We start from the raw sequence: 26,560 nt of genomic DNA on the forward strand, positions 1-26,560 counted from the left end.
ATATGTGTGTTATACCTCACTAAAGTGTTATAGATAGATTGATTGATCCATGGATCGATCACCGGAAATCTAGATGCGTGGAAGGGAGGAAACAGTCCATCATTCATACAAAACTCAGAGAATGGATTGCATAACCCCTCTGTGGTTCAGTGAAAGAGATCATCACTGAAAAATACCCAAGAAACATCTCAGCTCAACTGGCTTGGTTGTGGGACAGAGCATTACGGTAAACTCAATTTGTTCCGACAAGTAAGATCAAGGATGTGCCATTCCCAAGAGGTTACACCTATAGCATAACTGCCTTTTGGGGCTGGGTGAATCAAAAGTTCAGGTGAACTCACTATTGTGGGCTTTTTGCAACACAGACCTTTTCTCAGGTACAAACCTTAAATCAACTCCTCACCTTGGGGTCACCCTGTCTGAAGGTGATTTCATAAAAATAAAGTTATGAAAACTTTATTTTTTCATAATGAAGTCAAAACTCTTTGGAGAGTGTAAGCATATGAATAACCAGAGAAGGGGAAATAAAGTCATTCTCTATAAAGTCTTTTTGCAAAGCTTTGCAGAAATGTGAGATAAGCCAAAGGCGATCAGAAACCTCAAATCTTTGGAAAACACAAAATGAAGCCTCAAATCCATAAAATCTATGTCTGCCACACCTATCCAACCAAAAGGAAATAGATGCCCCAGGAAAATGCATTTTCCCTTTATTACAAAACAGGACTTTGCCCCCAAACCCAAGCTGTACCTGATCACACGACATGGGGACCTATAGAATGGCCATTACTCCTTCAGCATTTCTCAGCTAGGGTTTTACAGCGTTTGGGGCTACTTGTTGAAATATTTTGGATATTGAGTTGTGTAAAATATAATATTAAAATAAATTTCAAGGGGCACCTGGATGGCTCAGTCAGTTACGTTGTCTGACTTTGGCTCAGGTCATGATCTCACGGTTCGTAAGTTCAAGTCCCATGTCAAGCTATGTGCTGACAGCTCAGAGCCTGGAACCTGCTTTAGATTCTGTGTCTCCTTCTTTCTCTGCCCCTCCCCGACTTGCGCGCGCGCGCTCTCTCTCTCTCTCAAAAATAAATGAACATTAAAAAAATAAATAAAATAAATTTCACCTATTTTATTTTTTAATGTCACTGCCAGAAAATTTAAAATTACCCATGTGACTTGCATTTGTGGCTCACATTACATTTTCAGTGGACAATACTACGTTACAGTATAAGGGCAGGAAAAATAAATTAGATCTCAGAAGTCCATGAGAAATTACAACTATGAATACTGCATGAATAATATATTCATATTTCATATATATTTCATAATATATTTCATACATTTATAAAGCGTATTACCAAGCAAGACACTAGAGATGAATTTGAGGAAAAAAGTAAACTTTTGTAAAATGCTGATTTCCAGAGAAATAATGATATAAGTATAAATTTCACTTAATCATTTAGCCAAAATCATTTAACCAGTATTAGAAGTTGAACGTGGGGCGCCTGGGTGGCTCAGTCTGTTACGCGTCCGACTTTGGCTCAGGTCATGATCTCGCGGTCCGTGATTTCGAGTTCCGCGTCAGGCTCTTTGCTGACTGCTTGGAGCCTCGAGCCTGTTTCGGATTCTGTCTCCCTCTCTCTCTGACCCTCCCCCGTTCATGCTCTGTCTCTCTCTGTCTCAAAAATAAATAAACGTTAAAAAAAATTTTTTTTAAAAAGAAGTTGAACGCTTTTTATCTTTTTAGATTAAAACCATAGTTTCCATAGGTTCAAACAGGATTTTTAAGCTCCTGGGAAAAGTAGGTAAGTGTGTTAAATGTCATTTTTTGTTGTTGTTGTTGTTAATCTAATCTACATGCATCAAATCACAAAGAGTTTATTGTATTATTTGCCTTGGGCCGGGTCCAGCTTCCACCTCTGTCTTATGACCCCTCCTAGAGGTAATTAGAGTATATAAAGTGCTTTATACACTCTCTTTCTTTGCCAGGAGCTTCAGGAAGGCAGTTTTGGACTTTGGGTGGTCACATCTTGGGGGCGTCAGAGTCTCTCTTCAGCTTTTCTTTTTGATCCGAAAAGCTAATTGCTTCAGGGTATAGCTGTCTGCGTCCAAAGAAATATTACTGATTCCCCCCCGCCCCTCCTGTTATTATCAAGGTTTTGACTCATCTAGAACATTCTACCAAAAGACATGTATTTCTTGTAGGAATTTGATGTTCTGTGCTGAACAATATCTGGGTATAATCTCATGTTCATTTTCTTACATAGTCCTTCACCTAATCTATGACCGAAGAGATCCAAGCTGTTCACTCCACCTCATCTTCCTAATCTCCCAGCACCTTTTGCAATGCAAACACTGGGTGCTGATTAATGGGTCATTCTTGGTTGGCAGAGATACGGAACTCAAGGGGAATTTCGCCCTAAGAGCATTTTTCTCGTGAGCATAGCATTCATGCCCACTCATCTCCCCTTTGCTCCACTTCCTGTTCCCCCCGTCCCCAAACTTTAAAAAGGACTCCTACTGGTGTCCAAGATTTTCATAAAATCATGCCATTCATTTTGATGAGTGTTAAGAGGCCCACAGATAAAGTTACCAACATGTTTCCTGCAACAAGCTGACTTGTTCCAACAAACCCAGGCCCCAGGCAACCACAGTTTGTAAGCATATTTTTTGGATCCTGCATTTCTACCCTTTGAAATGGTAACTGCTTCTCTGGCCAAGACAGGAGCCTTTAATGGCTCGGTGTTGTTTTCAAATATTCTTAGGGTGGCAATGTAACAATCATACAATGCTGCAAGCCATTTGGGGTGCAAGGGCACTGAATATGGATTTAGCCTTCTCCCATTTTACTGTGTGTAAGTAAATCTGGGGATCTTTTTAAAAATGTGCAGATTCTGATTTGCTACAGCTAGAGAGACCTCTGAGATTCTGCATTTTTTGTTTTTTCTTGTCTTTTTTTAAACGTCTATTTTTGAGAGATAGGGAGCAAGGGAGGGGCAGAGAGCGAGGGAGACAGAGGATCCGAAGCAGACTCTGTGCTAACAGCGGACAGCCCGGTGTGGGGCTCGAACTCACGAACCTTGAGATCATGACCTGAGCCAAAGTTGGACACTCAACTGATTGAGCCACCCAGGCACCCCTGAGATCCTGGATTTTTCACAAGCTCCCAATGCCAATGCCATTGACCCTAAAGCACACTTTGAGTAGAAAAGAGATCTCTAGGAAATCTTCCATCTGTAAGATTCTATAACTCTGTGTGATCAGAAAGCAATAGCTGACAAAAGCAGGGGCAGATTCTCCTTAGAACCTTTGCTAGAATACTCCAGAAGTCATAATACCAGTTATAGAAATTTATCTAGCTAGGAGAATTTAGAAATTAAGTCTGACAGTCTATCACCAAGTCATTTTAGAATCTTGCAGTGGATCGAAGCTACTATTAGTTCTTTCAAATGTGTATTCAGCTACTTTGTTCCTAGAATATCTCTCCAAATAAGCCCCTTTACACCCCAGCTGGATCTCTGATTATGCTGGATGCAAAACATCTAAGTTTGTTCAGTGACTAGTTACATAAAGCAGCTATCTTGAATCGTTATGCAAAGAGGGATTTTGCTAAATAAATATTTGCTACTCAATTTATCTATTCTATAAACACAAATGCTACAACATAAGGTTTGCTTAAAGTGGAACATCTCTCTCTCGTTCCATATCTGATAAGAATGGGGAAAAAACCCAATTTCTATTCGTAGCAAACACAAAAACTCACAGATGCTTCAATCACATCAATTGTAAGTAGGTACACCACCGTGTATTTGATGCTGATATTAAATTCCTTTGTGTAGGTAAATTCTAAAAAAATGATGTAGACCAAGTGGAAGTGAAAATGAAACTTACATATGGTCATTTTTATGTATGATTTTTCTGCCTCTCTCGAGTCTAGGCAGATGACCTTTCCCCCACATTAATTGAGTGCTATGCGCACACACTATGCCAAATACTATGCCAGGTGCTGGCAGGTGATGGGAAGGCAGTAGGGGGTGAGAACATAAATAATTCCGGTCTCTCCCCCAGCCGGCTCAACTGAGTAGGGGAAGATAGGCACTGAAGTATTTACAACATAATATGCCTGTAATAGCTGAAGCTAGCAATTATATAGCTCTTTTATCTGTCAAACACTCACCGTTCTAAGCATTTTACATATATTAATTCATTTAATCTTCATAGCAATCCTATGAGGTAGTATCTCCATTTTATGGCTGAGAAAACAGGCAAAGGCAAGTTAAATGACTTCCTCAGAGTCACGTAGAAATACATGGCAGAACTAGGTATGAACCCGGGAAATCTAGCTCGGGACCCACTTTGCCACTCAAAGTGTGGTCTGCTGACCATCATCATGGGCCTTACCCACGAGCTTTGTTAGGAATATGGAATCTCAGACCCGGCCCTAGATCCCTTGATCCAAAATCAGGATTCTAACGAGATTTCTTGGTGAGTGTGTGATTATTAAACCTTGAGATGCACGACTCTAAACTGGCATAATATGCAGCCTCTGATAAAAGACCAACCTCTACCTCACCTTCCACCTTGGCCTGGAAGGCTGATTCTGAGAGATTTCTACCATCCCCCGGCCACCTCAGACACCATTCCTGTGGGCACCTGACCTGCCTCAGTTTCTCCCCATGTTGACCTGAGTCAAAAGTAGTTCTTTCTACAACAGACCGACTAGCTTCTTCACTGAGGATCTGAGGAGTCACAGAGAGGGGTCACTTCACTAAACTTCAAGCCTTCTGTCATCTCTCTCTCCCCCGTCCCCATCCCCGTGTCCCTCCCCTCTCTGGAGTAACGGCCCAAACTTCCCCTTGTCTCCAGCAAAACAGTTCTATTTCCAACCAGATCCCTTGGAGATTTAATCATTCTACTTCCAAACACGCTGGTCAAGGCATTTTCCCAATTCAGTTTCCTTCCTTAGACAAATTTTGTTGCTAGTTGTTATTAGGTATCATTTGCCCATCTTCTTACAGTTACTTCCGTTATAACCTCTTCATAACCTCTATTTTTTTTTAATTTATTTTTTTAAATCTATTTTTTTTTTTCACTTTTATGCATCCTTGAGAGACAGCATGAGCAGGGCGGGGGCAGGGGGGTGCAGAGAGAGAGGGAGACACAGAATCTGAAGTCGCCTCCAGGCTCTGAGCTGTCAGCACAGAGCCCGATGCGGGGCTCAAACTTGCAGACCGTGAGATCGTGACTTGAGCTGAAGTCGGATTCTTAACCGACTGAGCCACCGGGAGCCCCTTTATAACCTCTATTTTATTACAAAATACAATACACATACAGAAAACTCCATACATGTTAAATTTTACTTTCAACTTCTACTCTCTTTAAATTTTCATGGAAAAAAAAAACGCTGCTCTCCATTAACAACGTATTAAATAAAAGTATGAACCATATAATTTAGTAAAATGGCCATAATTAGGAGCCCACAGGCCCAGGACACAAACGAACTGAGGCCAAGCTTCAACTAGAAGCCAAAGTCTATATATCCTGTCGGTTGCCAACTGGGATACAATGGAATGTCTGTCTCTTACTCCCGATTACCAGAAAATCAGGTGGGTAAATACTGTTAGAATAAGCGTATTCCAATGCTGTGTCTACCTTGCTGAAAACTATATATTGTATTAGTTTTGATTAAATGGGAAATGTAAAAATATGTATGATAATTGTTTGGATGAAGAGGGAGCATCTAGAGAAGGTGAATAAAATGGATGATTGCAGAGGGCTCCTTTTGAGTCATGGTCCATCTATTCAGACTGTGGATTAAACTCCTGCCTCCTACAACTGGCTGTCTGTCTTTGATCCTCTTTCAGGCAGTGAGAAGAAGCAGTAAAAGGGAGAGAAGCCGAATATATAGTTCAGCAGATGAACTCTGTTATTTATTAATTACCCTCACAAAAGGTTTGGTGGAAGAAAAAGGTTATACTCGTTAGTTTTTTTTTTTTTTTATTAAGCTTATTGATTTTGAGAGAGAGAGAGAGAGCGAGCGAGAGAGAGAGAGAAAATCCCAAGCAGGCTCTGCACTGTCATTGCAGAGTCCAACAAGGGGTTTGAATTTATGAACCATGAGATCATGACCGGAGCCAAAATCAAGATTCAGAGGCTTAACCAACTGAGCCACCCAAGCGCCCCAGGTTACACTCATTACTAAGTGGTTGTCTCCAGATGATGTGAGAGTAGCAGCTCCCTCGGATACGTGGATAACTATTTGTTGTCATGATACCTGACGCATCAGATGCTTCCTCTTAGCAGAAGAAAACAGCACTGAAAGAAGTGATTGGACCATCCCCAATTCTTTGCAAATGGTTTTAAAAGAGCAGAGAGCATGCCTATTGCTGCCTTATGATGATCAGTCTAAATATAACTATCCTTGCTATATCTTCCTCACCGATTAGCATCAGCTTCAAAGCTCGGTTAGTGTATCAAATATTGCAAGTAGAAATAAAACCCTGTTTAGACACGTATTAATCCATAGCACAGCAACTGTCCAGTCATGAAACCACCTGTTGCCTACAACAACAGCAACAAGGAAAAACACAGAAAAAGACAAGTGCTGAATGTTGGCAATAGGTTTTAGGACTAGTGACCTCTCTCTTCCTTCCTCCTCCTCTGAAAAAGTCAAATCCTGCTTATTCGTCTAGGCCTAATCAAAATTCTAATCCCTGTAAGTAAAAGTTTCAGAGGTCACTGCAACCACCATCACGTCTCCTCTTCTTAATATCTTGATGATGGAATCTGCCCCGTTCATGTGGCCAAAAACGTAAATAATCATGAAAAATGAAGATTAGTGTTTACCCCTGCCTGCATATGTATCTCGACTCCCCAGTTAATGTTATGTTTCTTTGGGGAAGTATAATTGGCTGTGCTTTTTGTGACTCCCACTGGCATAGCATGGTGTTTTGCAGAGAGAAAAGCTTAATAAATATTTGACAACATTTTGCCCAAGGGTGCTGCTAACTAGCTATTCCATCTATTACTAACAGAAAGCACGGTCCCAAACCAGAAATTATTGCGCGTTGGTATGATTTTGTGTCTCCAGAGAAAGCTGTCTGATCCGTGTGGCCTTCTTAAATGGTTGTCATTGAGGGTCTTCATGAAATGAGTCAACACAACACAGAAAACAACTGTTGCAAAAGCTGGTATTTAAAATAAACTAGGTAATTTGTCCGTTTTGTGAAAGAGATGAACATTGCTTGATAAGCTAATTTCTTCATCCAAGTGAAGGCTAAAGGAAGTCCTCCCCCTTTTTCGACCTCTGATGCACGTACTTAGGAATTAAAAAATTTGAGTTTCACTTCTAGTTCAGCCAAATACTTGCTATAAAACGGTAGGCAAATCCAATGGCAAGGGTTTAAAACATTCATCAGAAGATAATGGAACATGCCAGATTCCAGTGAACTATTCTAGGTTCTAATGAGACCCTCATGTATGCATTTAGAATAGGATTTAAAAAAAATTTTTTTTTTAACATTTATTCACTTTGAGAGAGAGAGACTGAGCATGGGGGCGGCGGGGAGAGGGAGACACAGAATCCGAAGCAGGCTCCAGGCTCCAAGCTGTCAGCACAGAGCCCGACACAGGGCTCGAACTCATGGACTGTGAAATCATGACCTGAGCTGAAGTCGGATGCTTAACCGACTGAGCCACCCAGGCACCCATAGAATAGAATTTTTAAAAAGTAAACTACAAACTAATGCCAGAGGGATAAAGCAGTTTAAAAAATGATTTGAAATTGACAGTTCTGGGGCAAAATACCTAGTTAGAGCCTCACCTCACACTATATACTCTAGTGGATCCCAGATGGCTTAAAGAGTAATTCTTTTAAGGAAATTTAAAAAATTCAACAAAATGGAGCAAAACACACAATTGATCTTTACAAAGGGAAAATCTTTAAGCATGAAAATAATGCAAGAGATTGCAAAGGAAAGACTAATAAATTTACATGAATTAAAATCTGAAACTCTAGGACAATAGATACAGGTATAAAAGCAATTAATACTTAGCAGATATTTATTAAGCATCTACTATGTGTCAGACATTATTGTAGGTGTTTGAGAGATTGTATGTGTATATATGAACAAAACAGATAAAGGTCTGAATTTCTTTGCGGTCAAGGTACCTACAGTGTAGTGGACAGAGACTGACAATTAACAAAACAAGTGAATTATAGTGTATGTGAAAAGCTGGAAAGTGTTATGGGGAAAAAGTAAAGCCAAGAGTGGGGGGGATCAGAAGTGCCAAGGGCTGCGCTTGTTGTGTGGCTGAAGGATTAAATATGGTGGTCAGGGTAGAGCTCAAGAGTGATAAGATTCAAATAAACATTTGCAGGAGGTGACAGAGGGAGCCCAGTAGGTACCTAGAGGGATACTTGAGGGTATTCCGGGCAGAGGGAAGAGTCACCTATTGTTAGAGCAGAGACAAATGAGAAATTGGAAAAACATATTTGCAGCATATGCAATTGGCAAGGGATAAAATCCTTGGTAGAAAAAAAGAGTTCTTAAAAATCAGCTTAAAACAATCAATGTCCTATAGGAAATAGACAAATGCCATGAATAGTTAAGATAATCTTTGAATAAAGGCCAGCGAAAAGTGAAATATTTCCAACCTGACAAGTAATCAGTAAACATTAAAGCAACTTCACTCTTAGGATATCCAGTTTGTGAAGGTGAAACAATGTTGGTGAAGAGGTGACAAGATAGATTCTCTTGTACAACGCTAATGGAAGCATGAAATGATACAACCTTTTGTAAAATAATCTGGTTATATTTATCAGCAACCTTTATCCTAGAAATATCTCTTATATAAATCATCAGACATTAAGACAAAATTGGTCTATATTTACTCCAGCATTGTTTATGATGATATATAAATGATTAACACCTAGATACCAAACTTAAGTTTCTAGCCCAGGATGTATATTTATGAGCATTCGATGTCTCCATATGAATGTGTCATAAACACTTCCAACTTCAAGTGTCCCAATCAAACTCACCTTCTCCAGCACCTACTCCAGCCCCCAAATTTCCTCCTTCTCTTCTCTTTCTTAGTTAGTGAATGCTTCCAACATACTTCCATTGTGTAAGACACCAAGCCATTTTTCTCTCTTGCTTTCTGAATTCCGATATTCCCCTGTTTTGTCAATTCTGCTTTTGTAATATTTCTTGAACCCATCCTATCCTCTTTATTCCCTGTAGAACTGGTTCAGCTCTCATCATTTTACACCTGGGCTAATTAACAGCTGCTTACGTAGCCCGTAGTGGCCAAGTTCACTTCCATCCTATCTGTCACACCCTTGCCATAGGACTCTTTCTAAAATGTTAAACTAGATCAAATCACTACTTTGTTTACTTTTTAAAAATGACTCCCTACTGCTGTCAGATTAAAATTCAAACACCTTAGACAGACTTCCATGATCTGATCATCAGCTCTCTCGCTGTGTCAGCCTGAATTCTTCACTCCATCCGTAACAAGCAACTTACAAATTACATATCATGCCCGTGTCTTTTCATATGCTTTCTTCTGCCTGCCCCTCCCCACTATTACTGTTCCCCAGACAACTTCTTTTCCTTTTTTCAGACTCAGCTGACGTTGCTGCTTTTTGTTTGATTGGTCTAAGTTAGCATGTCTCGAAGTCAAGCGTGCATTGGAATCATCTGGAGAGCTTGTTAAAGTTTCCTGGGTTCTACCTCCAGCGTTTGTGATTTGGTAGGTCTAGGGTGGGGCCTGCATACTTGCATTTTAAAAAGTTCCCAGGTGATATGGATGCTGTTGTGAAGGTTCTAGAGAATTCTTCATCAAGGCAGTTAGAATTTGGTTGGTCACTTTTTCATTCATTAAACAAATGTTTGCTATGTATGTGTCTATTCTGCACTTGGTCTAGGCAAAGTATTCGGCACAGAGGTATAAAGATGGTCTCTCCCTGGTAGGAAGAAGGTAGGACTGACCTATACAATTGTGCAGGTTGGACACTGTGTAAATGGTGCTCACTGGAGTGTTTATAGCTCAGCCAGGGGTAACAGTCCTAGAAGCCTGAGAAACAAACCACTGGTTTACACAATAGCGTGACACATACCATGATACAAATATGCGCAATGTTCTCCGAGACATGAGCAGAGCCTTCAAACTCAGATATGAATTGGGGGCAGGGAGACAGGCAAGGCTACCTAGAGGATGTGATACCAATGTTGAGTCTGGAAAGGTGAAGAGGAGTTCTTTGGGGAAAGAGTAGAGGGGGGCAGGGAGAAGAAGTAGCACACGCAAAGAAAGACACAGAAGGATTCCATGTGATTGTAAGTAGGTCGTTAGGATGGAGTAAAGAATATTGAGGGCTCCAATCACTTTGCCTAAATGAAAGGCGTTTGCTGAATTTAAAATTTTTTTAAATTCTAAAATACTACATATATCAAAATGTATACAAAACAGTTATTACGGACACCCCTGTACTCACCATTCAGATTTGCTCTGTTTGCTTTATCCCTCTTTTGAAGGAATGAAACATAACAAAACGCTAATGACCTATCTCCCTTTCTTCCCTCTCCCTCCCTTCTCTTGCCTAGGTAGCCACTGTGTTACAGTTGGTGTGAATTTTTCCCCATGTGTGTTTTTATACTCCTACTCCATAACTGTATAGGCATTTGCTTTTATCTTTATTTATTCTTTATATTTAAAAAAAAAAAAGATTTATGCATTTATTGAAGTCATCTCTGTACCCAATCTGGGACTCGAATTCAGGGCCCGGAGATCAAGAGTTACATGTTCCACTTCCCGGGCCAGCCAGGTGCCCCAGCATTTACTTTTTAACGAGAGATATTTTCCAGGATGTTATAGAAAAAATGACAACTTTGGCCTCTGCAGGCTTCCTGAGGAGACACCTAGAATGGCAGGCAGCCAGTGCCTCAGCAAACCTGCCCCTTTCCAACATTTGGTGGGGGCAAAGACAGGGTGCACATTAGCTTTACAAAACAGTCAGAGGGGGTTAAAATCAGAAAATCAAGTTATGCCCATTCAATGGGAGCAGATTCAAAAAGCTGAATGAAAACTTATTTTTGTTTTGTAGCCAAAGATGTCAAAGACACAGGATCAAGAAAACTTGTACTAAGAAACTTGGGCAAAATGTGATGATGACCTGGAAGTTAAATTCTTTCTCATTTGGGAGCTCGTAATGAAAAGTCTATGAAAATATAGTCACCAAAGTTAGATTCTAGTCCTCCTAAAATTAAGGAAAGAAGGACATGGTGGAGGATGGGGGAGGCAGGAGAGAAGGAAGAAAGAAGAGAAGAAAGAAAAGCTGGTGTTCTTCCCCATCCTGACTTTCCCACTTTCTCTAGCTTGGCTTCTCATGGTAACGTCTGAGTCATCCTCACAGCTTTACAATTCCTTCTTCTCTCATTCCTTTTAAAGTCTATTATTTAGTCCCTTTTAATTTTTCCTTTTTCTTTTTTTAGGGATGCCCCCATTTGAAGATCATTGCTACTGGTGTCACAGATCCCTAGAAAAGTTTGTATGGCGTGTCTGCATGTGTGTATTGTATTTATTTATGTATGCATACAGGTGGGCTTTATCCATTGCCGATAGAATGCCTCACTAAATTCCCAACCAGTTTTCTGTATAGACAAACACCATGTAACTTTTTTTCTTTATTCAGATCCAGGTCACTGTTATTTGTATGTATATTCACATGTATATGTATATATATATATATATGTGTATATTCACATGTTTATATATATATGCACACACACATATATAATGCATTTATGCACACACACTCCCCACATACATGTATGCGTATGTGTGTGCGCGCGTGTGTGTGTTTGCTGAAACACAGTTTTGAACTACACAGCTAATCAATGAATACATTCTCCTTGGTCAATTCATTCTTCACTATTCTTTCACATCCATCTTTTCTCTCCTGTCCCTGATGTATCCTCACTAATAACTGAAGTCCTCAAAGCTACTTTTTATTGCTCCCCCTTTTATGTACTTGGCTAAGATCATTCCTCTAAAGAACCACCCTGATCATTTCTCTCCAAAACTGAAAAGCTTCTTATAGTTGCCTAACTGTAACTAGGTCTGCTACGTGCCTTCATGATACTCTTTTACAACAAATCTCATTTTACTTCTGGATAGTAAAGTACCCAACTACCCTTTCCAGCTTCTTTTACAACTAGGAATTGGTAGATGAGACTGTAGGTAAAAATTGTGGCGTGGGAATTCTGGTAAGGCCTCCTAAGGAGGAAAAACATAGCTGGTAATGATAATGAGTGCCTTTCACTTCTCTCTTCCCATCTTTCCTGCTGCCTGGAATTTATATGTGAGAGCTGAAGCTCCAGGAGCCATCTTGAACCAAGAGGTAACTTTAAGGATAGAGTCATGTGCTAAGAATGGAAATACAGAAAGATAGAAGGTGCCTGAGTCCCTGATGATTATAGAACTGACCCTGCTGCTGTGGAGAGAAAAATAAACTTTTGTGTGTTTGTCACTGTTATTTGTGGTTTTCTGTTGTGGGCAGGCCCCAAATGGTAGCTTATTCTCTGCACAAATGTAGCTCTTTCTCCAATTCAGCCAATATAATATTTTAATTAGCTTTGATCCATTGCTTCTCTTCTTAAGACAGGGGCTTCCGGATAGAAAGACCTGAGTTCAAGCCCAGCCCTGCCACTGTGACAATGATGTCTTTAGACATTGCTTATGTTCATTTTACCTTCATTTTCTTTTTCTGGAAACCAATAATAATAATAATAATATGCACATTGAAGTATTTATTACTTTTCTTTCATCCTGTTTTCCAGTTATTATCCCAATGGCATCAATAGGAAAAATAACTGAGGGAAGGAAAAGGGGATAAAACTCCAATCAGGATGTTTCTCCAATTTTTTACAGCCCTTATAAGCAGTTGAGTAGTTAAAACTTCAGATTGCTGATTTTTAGAAGTCATTGGGAAAAAATAGATTGGAGATATATATATATATATATATATATATATATATATATATATATATATATATATAAATGTTTGTATATATGTGTGTGTGTGTGTGTATATATATTTATATATGTATACACATATATAAAGTTTCTATTTATTTCGAGAAAGAGAGAGAGAGAGAGGTGCAGAGGGAGAGGGAGAATCCCAAACAGGCTCTGTACTGTCATTGTGGAGCCTCACGTGGGATTTGAACTCATGAACCCGTGAGATCGTGACCTAAGCTGAAATCAAGAGTTGGATGCTTAACTGATGCCACTCAGCTGCCCCTAGACTTCAGTGATCGATATCTTGCTCTCATTCTCATGAATTACTAAAATCTGACTACATACATGTTACATTGTCCTAAGACCATTTGACCTATAGATTTATGCATAGGTATCAATTTTAAGAAAGTTGGCTCCAAGAGAATCACTTTCCCCAAGTCACTGGAATGAAGAAGACACACTTTCTGTCTTGTACTTTCCATTTAGACAAATTGACTTTCCATTTGACAAATTGATGTGAAGAAAGAGTTCCTTTCAAATGGGCATAAAATTGCGAAAAACGCATTTTGCCCCAACTGTTAGATTGTGTAATTTCATTTCTGCTCTTACGCACATTAAACTAAATTGTTTAAATAAAAATCTTGCTCAACTAAATTTGATTCAATTAGGAAATTAGTCTATTTATGCAAAGTCTGGAACGTGTGGGTTGAAATATGTTCTAGCTATTTAAAATGTTATTTTTTATGGATGGTTCACTTTTGCCATAGCTTCATTAGTGAACTAAATTTTTATTAATGTGGATCAATCTTGTGGGTTAAATAAACCTTGGCCCTTCACTGGGAAATCGCTCAAGTAGTAGAGAGTTTTGTCCGCACAGCCTCAAAGGCTAGAATATTTGAGCATCTTCGAATCCTTCCTGCTCTGGCTCCGTGTGACCCTCTCTTACCAGTTGCTAACGCTGCCACCATTTCCTTTTCAAAAACATTTTCCTTGCCCCTTCCAGCTCAGTGTTCTCATCAGGCTCTAAAATGCAGAATTGTCTGCTGGGTCCCCTCTGGCCTGGCCTGTGTCCTTAGCTGCATTTTAACCTAAATAATTACCTTTCATGTTACTGTGGGACTTCTAAAACACACCAATGGAAAAGTTTCAGCAGGGTTGGCTCAAAGTATTTCAGGGAAGGGAAAGTGTTTTCTTCAAGGGTCAAAGTGCCTATTGCAAAGGTATAGGTACAATGCCAGTCATTTGAGAGCACCTGACACACTCCCAAAGCGGAAAGACTGAACCAGGAGTAGCCTGTTGTCTAGGTGGCACTTGAGGTCTGAATTCCAACCTCAGTCATTGGAAGTTCCACTCACCTAAGTTATAGGAAAAGGAATCTTGCATTTTATAGGTCATGAAAAAGCATTGAGATGAGGGGGCAAAGGATTAAAAGATGATGAAGAATTTCTGGAGCATTATCGATAGTACATGTATAGTCCATGTCAAAGTAATGCATGAATCAAGTGCCGTACTCAAGATTTCTATTCCCAGGCTGCTCACGTATCACTTTTTAGCCACATTATAAGCTGCAAAACCCCAGAAGGTCTTTTGTGGTTCCACTGTCTATTCTCTGAGAAAATTTTTTTCCCTGTTTTTGTTGATTATTGAACAAAGAAAGTGCTAGAAGGGCAACAGGGTCTCCTGTATTCTGAAACTCTGCATAATGACCTTACACCCCACATAATAAATAGCACACATAGCTTTAAGGAAGTTTACTAGTATTTTCAGTATTTAAGGAAGTTCATCAGTATTTGTGTTTATTAAATGCTGAATTCATTGATTTTTTTTTTTTGCCTCATTTTCCCTCTTTGTTTTCATTTTTTAATGGAGGTAGAATTTATATACAGTAAAAAAGCACAGATGAATTCTGACAAATGCTGTGTAGCCTACACTTCTGTAAAGATATATATTTCCATCACCCCAGAAAATCCCCTTAGGCCCCTTCCCAGTCAATCCTCTCTTTTCCTTGGGGTAACTACTATTTCTATCACCTAGATTAGTTTTTCCTTTTCTAGAACTGTATAAAAATGGATTGATACAGTGTGGACTCTTTAATGTCTTAGTGTCTAACGTCTCATGTCTTAAGCGTGTTATAAAAATCGCCTCTTCATTTCCTTGTCTGTAAGCGGAAGGGATCGCTTCCTAAGAATGGTGTGCAAGGATCCTGAGGAGTTGGAGGTATCCTGGCAGGGGTGAGGGGAGCTGAGAAGTCAGGTGAGTGAAGAGGAAGCTGAAGAGTGGAGTTTGCAGCGACCCTTCTCCCCTTCAGAAGAACAGCTGTACTTTTCCATGGCTTACAAACTGGGGTTCCCTGGGAGATTTCATCTGGGAAAAGGGTTTTGGTAAAAAAAAAATATTAGCGAGCCACACGTCCAGGTGATCCTTACTGATTCTTTCCCCTTGAACATTCTGTAAACTGCAAATAGTGCTTTCTGATAGGAGAGCTTTGACTGGTTCCCTTGAGGGAGGGCTGGGAGACACAGGCAGCCAGACGGGGGGCCCCCAGGGAGGGCCCGGGCACTGAGCACTGTAATATTAGTAGGAGTTACCATCAGATAGCGCCACCCCAACTGAGGCGCCTAGACAATAAGCCAGAGGCCCTGGGCAAGGGGAGGTACAAAGGCAGCATTCAAAAGACCTGACTCTCACAGCCTGCGAGCGTTTCTATAGAGTCCACCGGACCCTGGCCCAGCCGGAATGTCACCTGACAGCCAGAAAGCCATCTTTCACGGTTAGCTTTTAAACTGCTAAAAATAATAAACACAGAGAGGAAAGTGTGGACACAGTCTTAACTGCAGAGGCAAACGGAAACCGTTGTTATAATAACCTAAACAAACTGGGTTCCAAATTATAACCTAGCCTTCCAAACAGGCTGCTTGATATTACCAAACATCTGGGGACCAGAGGGAGAATTCAGAGGCCTTGCCTGAGAAACGAGGCGATGTGCCCTGCGCCCTACCCCACGTGCTCCAACTCATGGCTTAGCTCCTCCTGACACCTTTTTTGGCACTCCAGGAAATGACAGTCGGAGAGGGCTGCTGGATCTTCCTTGAGCACAGTTTCCCCACCTAACACATGAAATACGGCTCTTCCCTCTCATGATCCGATTTTGACTCCTCTCACCCTAAATGAATTCTTGCAGCCTTCCTTTTCTCCATTCTGCTTTTCCAGCCAGCCCATTTAATGTTTTATACTTCTCCCGGATACCTACAGAGGTCAACACTATGTTAAATAGCCACAGCAGCAATGCCACCAATTAGAAGGTAATTCCCCTAGTGCTAAAAGTGACAATCATAAAGACCGCGAGTCTGCAAACAGCCGAGTCAAGGCTGACATCTGACCTTCTGATCCATTAAATCACGTGCAGAACTTGGCACCCACACAGGCCGGCCAATGGGAGGAAAACCGCAGATCTGGAAAAAAGGAAATACAAGAAAGTGAATAGACGTGTTTTGTTTTTCTCTTTCTTTCTTCCTCTCTTTCTCTTTCTTTCTTTCTTTCCCTCTCTCTTTCTTTCTTTCTTTCTTTGTTTCTAAGTTCCCCAACATTTGCTTAATCTGCAACTGTTCTTCTATGTTTAAATAGGGTCTGGTTTCAGAGTTGTCTCTGATTTTGAATAAATGCAAATGGACTGAGATAAAATCTCATTCCAGATGGTTTCAGAGAAAGGAACTTGAACACAGAAGTTTAGTAACACATTTTAGGCATGGGACAATGTTTGTACATCCCAAAGACCTACTTTGCTGTGGACAGGATTCAGGAGTTTTGGATTGCCAGCCTGGGAAGGTGGCTAAGAGGTCAAGGTGAATCCTAAACAGTTTACAAATTTTGTGCTAAAGAAGGTATGGTTGGTCTCAGAGGACGGTTCCCAGGACAGATCTTAACAAACCGAAGCGCCAGCCATGCCCCGTGGTGAAATGACAGGTTATTCATCAGGGTTATTAAGTATTTGAGCTTGGAACTACGGAGCTGTCTGGATTGTGTTAAGTGTTATTATACTGGGGACACTTCCCACCAGTATAAACAGATGAAAGAGATGGCCAAACAGACTGTGGCATCTACTTGTGCAGCAGATGATGGCTTCGAGTGTTTGCACAATAAGTGAGAAGCTGCTTTTCAAGTGACCGTGGCCCCGCAAGTTTTCTTGTTGTGGGAGCTTAGAACTCAGAACAGCAGAGCTTCGTAGAACAAATGTCAGGGTTCTCACTGCCTAGAATGGACAAATGCATGATTTTTGTCATATCTTCTTTTTTTTTAAATTAAAAAATAGAGATCATAGATGTAACCTTGATAACCCCGCTTGAAGGCCAGACCACGAATTTGTGTTTTTCTAGTCCACCCTTTTTTTTTTTTTTTCGCATTTACATACAATATGTGTATCCAGAACAATGAGCAGTGTTTGTGCATATCATCGTAGATGATAGGAATCTCTGCATGTGTATCTATCCTTCCACATTTTTGACTCAACATTGTATATGTGTGAACATAACCATGTTGGTCTCTAACATTCCCTGTAGCTGCCACATTGGATGAATATGTGCTCACTCATTTCTTTTCATATCCCACATTTATGGCACCATAAAAGCACTCATCATGTCATTAAAATGATTGTTGGGTGTGTGTGGGTGTGCATATACATGTGCATATAGGTGCATTTCCTCTGTGATGGATTCTGAGCTCCTGGAGATTCTGGTGCGTCTTGTTTTTTTTTTTTTTTTTAAATTTTTTTTTTCAACGTTTTTTATTTATTTTTGGGACAGAGAGAGACAGAGCATGAACGGGGGAGGGGCAGAGAGAGAGGGAGACACAGAATCGGAAACAGGCTCCAGGCTCCGAGCCATCAGCCCAGAGCCTGACGCGGGGCTCGAACTCACGGACCGCGAGATCGTGACCTGGCTGAATCAGACGCTTAACCGACTGCGCCACCTAGGCGCCCCTGGTGCGTCTTGTTTTAACACTAGCTCCTCTACTCTATGACTCCATGCAGAAGGGACACTCGGTGTGATAAGAGGAAAAACAAAAATGTTAAAAATTGATTTGCTTATGGTTAATTTCCCTTCTTTTTAAAACGACGGAAGACATTGGGTTGTATTTCGGAAGACTTTGGGGTTGTATTTATCTATTTTCATAGTCTCTGTCCAGTGCTCTCATCATACACTTTAAATCCCAAGCCATCAATATCGCCTCATTGTTTGCTGGAAAATCAGAAGATCTGACAGTGTGAGTGAGGCTAAATACCAAGATATTTTTAAGAAGCATACTCTTAAAGCTTTCTCAAAGAATAAACTGACAAGGCCAGGAAGAAGCCAGTGTTTGTAACTGTTGTGGCTTTATGGTGAACATGAGTAAACAGACACACTCCCCTTGACACTGATATTTAAAAACAAACAGTGCCTTTTGTATGAAAATAATACTGGACTTCGTTTTTTTTTTTGAAGGTGTAATTCTGATTTTGATTTTAAAGAATATATGTGAACCTGACTCTGTGAAAACAACCTAAAAATTCTCACATAATGATTCATAATAATAAGCATTTTATACATAACCTTTATTCAGCACATTTTGTGGGCTGGGTTGTGCTAATCTTTTACCTAATTTCACTTAGTTTAATCCTCCCAATGATCATATGAGGTTGGTATTATTAATAAGCTCATTTTACAGATGAGGAAAGGAGAGGCACAGAAAGGTTTACAATTTTTGCCCAAAGTCAAACAGTGAAGAAGCAGTTGGCTAGGAATCTCATCCAGGTAGGAAGATGTCATGGACCTCATTCTGAAGTACTAAGAACAGGCCCAGGTTTTAAGATACAACTGCAGAAAAGAAAATTGAAAAACAGTGTGCCTGCGGTGGCTTCGAAATTTTGCTGTAATACAAACAGACAGTATTCCTCTTATGGTATGCCTCAAACCAAGAACAAACCAAATTAGAGTACTCCAAGGAAACAAATTCAAAGTGATTTCTTAGTGATGAAGGAAATTTAAAGTAGCAAGGTCAAGCCCCAGACCTTTCCAACTTAAACATACCCATTTTTCATTCTTCTTCTCTTTAGAAACCTGGGGGCCATGACTTTGCTCATGGCTCAAAGGAGCCTGCCTGGTTTGTTTACGTAAGATTCAAAGCAAAAATGAGAATCACTCCCTGGGACAACTTTAGCCTAGAATGTGTGTTCTTTACACATTTTTAATTGGGACACAAATATATTAACAGTGTGGTTGTTTTGTATTTTCAAAAGAATCTGTTTTATAACTGATTCATATTTATATTTGGAATATATTTATTTCTAGGCATGAAACAGTTCATTTTGTTGAGCCATGTGACCTGAGGTGAGGTTGGCACAATTTCCCGTGACTGCTCCTATTAATGAAAATTCAAGGTTAAAGATAAATAAAGTTCCTTTATTTATATACTTGGTTTATTAATATGTTATTTATAAATGGCTCTTTTTTTTCAGTCACTAACTATGTACAAATGAGCTCTACAGAACAAATGAGCAAATATACAATTGTACTTTATGGCAAAGTTTTTATTTTAAAAGGGTTAATATGGCAAAAAATTGACATCATCTATCCATCTGTCTGTCTATCTACCTCTTTAGCCTCAGGTCTCCCATCAAACCTTATGAAGTCTGAGATAGACTATATTGCATTATGGCCAACATTCTTCACCCCTCCATGTACCTACCCTTTTGTAACTTTGCACTAAGGAGGCTGTATCTACCTTCCTGTCCCCTTTGATTCTGGCTTTGGTCATGTGACTTGCTCTGGCCAGTGGAATGTTAGCAGGTGTGCTGCTTGTAGAAGTATGAAAACGCTCTTGCTTTGTTTCTGTGTTTTCTCTTGCTCCTCTGTCATGGCCATGAGAAGATGCCTCAGCTAGTCTGTCATGGTTGAGAAACATGGAATGAAGTTGACTCGCATCAGTCGTCCCTGCCGAGGCTATGCTGGATCAACCTAGACTAGTCAAGTTGCAGAAATACGAGAGCCCAGGCAAGATGAGCGGAACCATCCAGCTGACCCAGAGCTGCCACCTATGCAGGAGTGGACCCAGCCGGAAGCTGAAGAACCACCCAGCCAACTGAAACTCAGCTCAGACCCACAAACTTATAAATGCCAACTGTTTCTAACCATTGAATTTTGAGGTAATTTGTTACTATGCCAAGCAACCCCATTCAATGCTAGTGGGTACTAGATAGCTGACCAGGACATTTGCCTGGTTCACTCAAAAAAAACCCATAGGTGCCCCCATAGAAGACAGTTTAAAATTAAGTTATTAATATTCAGCAAATATCCACAAAATGTCAGCTGTATCAGTCAAGGTTCAACCAGGAAAATAGAACTCGGTCTGAGTATTTAAACAGAAGGATTGCAATGTAGGAAATTCATTACGCAGGTGAAGGAAAAGATGTAAAGGCAAATGGGAGAAGGAGGCATCCAGGAGGTGAATGACTGCAGGAAATCCTGGAGTTCAATGGAGTGTTAATACTGGAACACAGGGGCCAAGGTCACCCAGCAAAAGCTCAGAGGGCGTCTCTAGTTGGACCTGTGTCTCCCTAGAGGAGAGACACAGCCTTCATCCAAGATACCGTCTGAGGCAGAGAGTGTGGGGAAGAAATACCCTGGCTTCTCTCTTCCTTCAGTCTTCCATTCTCCCTCCAGGGATTTCCAGGGTTGAATCCAATTGGGGGCCAACTGACTCAGGGACCCAGAAAGCACAACCCTCAGGGGCAGCCTCTCAGTAATATGAGAGAGGGATTTGAGAGCACAGGGGTAAATACAGCACCACGATGTGCAAGACGTTACACAAGGTGTTACTCAGGGCTGAAGGCTACATCCACAAAGATACTGAGAAGCAGAAAGACTGGGCTTGACGGTTAGAAATGACCTGACTAGGTAAAAGTGAAGGACAGGTAGGAGCGACTGTGGAAGTGAAGTGTAAGAAGTATTGGGGAAAATAGCAGGCATTCTGGTTTGGCTTAGAAGGTTGTGTATTTGGGAGGAGGGGGCAGGGGTGGGGAGGGGACGATGGGGCTACAAATTTGAGAGACTGAACAAGCCTGGATTCCAATGCTGCAGATGGGATTTCTGTTCTAAAGGTGGCAGGAAATTAGATGGTTCTAAGCAGAGAGTAACATAATCCAAATTGTGTGTTAGGAACATTATTCTGATAGAGATTTGAGGGATGGAGATTGGAGGGAGACTGCTAGACAAGGGGTTATTACTTAGGTGTAGACCTCAGGGAATTCCTAACCCTCCGGAACAAAAGGCAGAAGTTTCTGTAAGCATTCAGTTTTTTGAGAGATGGTATGTAGCTTTCACATGGCTTTCAGCGGAGCCCATGACCCCGACCCTATCAAAAATTGTAAGCACTCGGGGCGCCTGGGTGGCTCAGTCAGTTGAACATCTGACTTCGGCTCGGGTCATGACCTCATGGTCCGTGAGTTCGAACCCCGCGTGGGGCTCTGTGCTGACAGCTCGGAGCCTGGAACCTGCTTCAGATTCTGTGTCTCCCTGTCTCTCTGCCCCTCCTCCACTCATGCTCTCTCTCTCTCTCTCTCTCTCTCTCTGTCAAAAATAAACGTTACAAAATTAAAAAAAAAAAATTGTAAGCACCAGCAGCAGGAAGAGATCTAGAAAGCTCCTATAATGAAGATCTTTTAATGAAGATAAGAAATGAGACAGTGGCAGTGGCAATGGAAGGAGTAAACAGACAAACATTTATGAGGGACTATCTAAACAAATAATCCAGATGAGTATGAACAGAAATAAAATGAGAGATGCTAAAAGGTTTAACTCTGGGCTGTATCTGTCTGCTATTCCTTGCCCTCCCCCTACAAAACAGAGAAAAGCAGTCCATGCTTCCAAGTTACCACCTCTGTTCATCAGAGATATCACTAATCAAATGTAACCTTTCCTTATTGCTGAGCCCAAACCCCATCTCCAAATCTTTCTCAAATAGCACCCTAGGCACCCACTGCCTTATTCTAGAGCAACTGTTTTTTTTTTTTCATTGTATCGACTGTTATATAATTTCAGAAGGATGAAGTACCAACGAATGGATATATTTGGCAGAATGTATTATATACTGATATGATCTGTGTATACATATCATTCGCATATTTCCCACACTCGGGGAAACTTATATACAGTTAGGCCACTAGCTAGATCTTACCCAAGATCATGAGTCTACTTGGTGTTCATTGAAAGCAATGAACACAGATTTAAATAAAGCTGAATTGGGAGGGGCAAAAAAAACCTTTGATACACAAAAACTTATTTTATTATGAAATTATCATCATGAAGTTTTGAAATTAGCATAAGCCATTATAGTCAACTACTAGTAACTTCACTGTTAAATTCTTAACTCCAATCACAGGCAAGTAGGTATATAGCATTATCATGAGCCATCCTCTTGTCAAACTCTGGTGACCTTTGGCTTGGTATTTGAATGGCACTATGGTGGTTTTCTCACCTTGGGGTGTTTTCTAGCTGACATTTGAAAAGAGGTATCACTATCAGAGTTGCTTTCTATATAGGACCATAATAAAGAATATTCAGATAAGCCAAATTTTTTTCTACCTGGAGTTTTTTGTTTGTTTTTTTTTTTAAATTTTTTTTTTAACGTTTATTTATTTTTGAGACAGAGAGAGACAGAGCATGAATGGGGGAGGGTCAGAGAGAGGGAGACACAGAATCCGAAACAGGCTCCAGGCTCCGAGCTGTCAGCACAGAGCCTGACGCGGGGCTCGAACTCACGGACTGCAAGATCATGACCTGAGCCGAGGTCGGCCGCTCAACCGACTGAGCCACCCAGGCACCCCTGTTTGTTTGTTTTTTAAGGAGATAGAAGTTTATTGAATACACTGCATAGGAGCAGCAGGCAGGACAGCAAAGGAGAAACCGTTTGCCCTTTTTCTACTTGGAATTTTGATCAGCAAGATTATTACTATCCCTGCCAACATGAAGACTTTCTCTGCTCCACTCAACCCTAAACCCCAAAGTTCTATCTGTTCAATGCCAAACAACTTTTGGAAATTTGCCTATATACAAAAATACTCCGTCTGGGCACCTGGGTGGTTCAGTTGGTTAAGCGTCCAACTTCGGTGCAGGTCATGACCTCATGGTTCATGAGTTGGAGCCCACTTCGGGCTCTGTGTCTCCCCCTCTCTGCTCTGCCCCTCCCCCGTCATGCTCTGTCTCTCTCTCTCTGTGTCTCAAAAATGAATAAACATTAAAAAACATTAAAAAAATACTCCGAAGAAAAAAACCCCATCTCTACATGTAAACATTCCTGGCAGTAATTATTTGACCATGACCCACAATAAAAAGTATGTTTTAATCTGGAACACATGTACATATATAAAGATGTATACGTGTATATCTAACTAAAACAAAAGTTCTACAAAATAATATTCTTACTTGTGTGTTGCATTTGGATATTTTCTATTCCACTCAACTCTTATTCTATTCTACGTTATATACTATTTCATTAAAGAGAAGTTAGTAATGACCTGCTGAATTGATTTCATTGCTCTCCAATAGGGCACAATTCACAGTTTGAAAAGCACTACTGTAGCAAAATGACTAAAGTACTCTAACTTTATTCACCGATGTAAACATATTCACAAAAGACCAACCCTGAGCAACTGCAGGGGAAAAAAAAATCTCTTGGCTCTCTCCCTAGTCTCCTGGATGAAGCCAAGGTTTGCTGGGCCAACTTTTGTACTTCGTGGTTGACAATGACTGCAAACTGAAAGGCAGAGATCAAATCCTCACTCTCCTTCTCAACACATCTCTTCCGCTGGGTAAATTATACTGTGCAAGTATCAAGCTATTCAATTTTGCTGTCATTTACTGTTCTTTTTCCAACAGCAATGGAAACACAGGATCGGCTTACTCTTGTCTCTCTTTGGTAGAATTAGATTATTCTCCCTCCTGCCCTCTTAAACAAAGATGGCATTCATCACTCTGAGAACCACCCCCGGAGGATCTCCAAACAAAGCATGGCAGGGAAACCGCTACCCATGAAGGAGCAATAGCAGAATCTGGGCATTGAGGTTGTCAGTCCGGATTATATACCAGAATGAACTTTGTAGCGATTCTTTTGATTGAGTGAACAATTGTAATTGGAGCAACATAATTAACAGTAATAACAAAGAAAGAAACAATAAAAGGCTATATGTCTCCAAATCCAGTGGTGTCTACTAGAAGAAAGTTATTTATTAAAAGAAGAAAAATCCATTTTCTCTTTCTAAAAGAAAAAAAAAATACTACAAAATCATCATATCAAAGATCCTTTCGAGGCTTTCTTGCCCGTACTCTGGTATTGGAATATTCTTTCTTCCATGTGACTTCTCTGACATTCATTCACCTTGAAATTCATCTGCTTACTGTGCACCCTCCCCACACCCTTACCCAGTACTAGTAAAACATTAATGCGTGCGTTAAAAGCCACAGGTTTTTCAGGTTCTTTTATTCAGGAATTCTACTTCTCAGAATTTATCTTAAATAAATGAGTATGGCTATATACAAAGCTAGAGTGACAAAGATGTTCATGCGGGGTTACCTATAATGGCAAAAGGCTCAAAGGGTACCATTAATTGCCAGAAGTTGTAAACATTGGGTGGGTGGAGTATTGGTGATTTCAATTTTAGTCTGTATGCCCACCTATATTTCCCAATTTTTCCAAAATATAAATAAAATAAAAGGTTGAAAGTAACACATCTGTGCTTAAGAGTGAGACACTGATGAATCTCCAGGTAGAAGATCATCACCAAGCCAAAGGATGCACATGTTTGATCATGCCCTGAGATCAGTTCCTCAATGGTAAAATGGGAATAATAATGCCCAATTCATAAAGTTGTGATGAAGGGTAAAATCAATAAATCAAGTACTAAAATATGTAATGTGCTTACAGCACTGCCTGGTACATATAAGCACATATAAGTGTTAGCTGGTGTTGTTATTATTTTACTGGTGCAAGAAATTGGAAGATATTTTTTTAGTTCCATGTTGAACCTAATACAGAGGACCAGGAAAAGATGGGTATGTTCCAAATGCTCTCAAAGTTATGCTCTGCATTTGGGGAATAAAAATGCGGCATAAAGAAACTTTTGGTGGTAGTAGATATGTTAATTACATTGATTGTGGTGATGTTTTATCAGTGCATACATATGTCAAAATCTACCAAACTGTGTATTTTAAATACACTTAGTTTATTTTATATCAGTCAGACCTCAATAAATCTGTCTAAGTCTCTAAAATTTTCTGGAAAATGGTCAGTCACAATTTGTATTATGCTCTAATAAAATAATAATACAATTTGTAATTTCTAGTATAAGCACTAAAAAAGAGAGGAAAAGAATATATGACTAACAAGCCAATTGAGACAAAATATTTCATTAATTGAAAAAGGAACAAAGGAGAGGTAAAGAAACACTAAAGAGCTGGGGAGGAAAAAAATCACATAGTACTATCATAGGTTATAACCCAAATATATCAGTACTTTCATAAAATACAAATAGAATGGACACTTCAAGTAATATACATGTACTAAGTTAAAAAAAATGCTGCTTTAGTGAGACACACTTTGGATATAAGGACACAAAATTTGAACGAGAAAAAGGATTGGAACAATACATATAGCTTATATTAATATCAGACACAGTAAACTTAATGATAAGAGATATTGCTAGAGATAAAAAGGAAAATTTCATAATGATAAAATCCATAGGAAGACAAAAAATCTAAAATCCGAATGCACCTGAAGCAAGTCGCAAAATATGTAAAGCCAACATTGCTAGAACTAAAAAAAAAGTAACCAAATCCACAATCTGAGTGGGAGATTTCAAGGTACCTCTCTCGGAATTGGTAGAACATTCTTTTTTAAAATGAATTAGGATAATGTGATTAATAAATTTGCCATAATCTATTTAGAACATCATGGCCAACAACTACAGAATGCACAGAATACACATTAAACAATTACCAAAATTTACTATGCTCTGGGCAATAAACAAGTCTGGAAAAATTTCATAGATGAAAAATCATATAGAATACATTCTCTAACCACAGAGGAATTAAGCTAGAAATTAATAATAAGACAATAACAAAAAAATCAAATATGTTTGAAATTACACAATATACTTCCAATTACCCCATGGGTTAAGGTAAAGCACAATGAAAATTAGGCAATATTATAAACTGAAATATGAAGAAAACATGACATATCAAAATGTGTAAGCTGCAGCTAATAATGTCCTTGGAGGAGAATGTATATACTTAAATGTATCTATTAGAAAAAAAGAAAGCCTGAAAATTAATGACTTAAGTATCTATCTCGTTGTCATAAAAATAACACCAAATTAAAGTCAACAAAGTAGAAGGAAAAAATAATAATTAGACAATACGATATGGAAAGCACAGATGTAATAGAGAAAATACCCAAGCCAAAAATGTCTTCTTGGGAAATACCAATAAAATCCATAAGCCTGTAGCCAGGT

The 26,560-nt window shown here is 39.8% G+C and overlaps 1 protein-coding gene across 1 annotated transcript in view; it reads right to left on the reverse strand.

Annotated features, from left to right (window-relative positions):
- THRB (thyroid hormone receptor beta) overlaps positions 1–26,560 on the reverse strand; it is a 336,813-nt gene that overhangs the window by 205,122 nt on the left and 105,131 nt on the right. The window contains exon 3 of the mRNA XM_042903309.1: positions 16,404–16,475. The gene's annotated coding sequence lies outside the window, so the exon portion shown is untranslated. The remainder of the gene's footprint in view (positions 1–16,403; positions 16,476–26,560) is intronic.

Source organism: Panthera leo, chromosome C2 (assembly GCF_018350215.1).
Source record: "Panthera leo isolate Ple1 chromosome C2, P.leo_Ple1_pat1.1, whole genome shotgun sequence".
NCBI classification, from domain to species: domain Eukaryota; kingdom Metazoa; phylum Chordata; class Mammalia; order Carnivora; family Felidae; genus Panthera; species Panthera leo.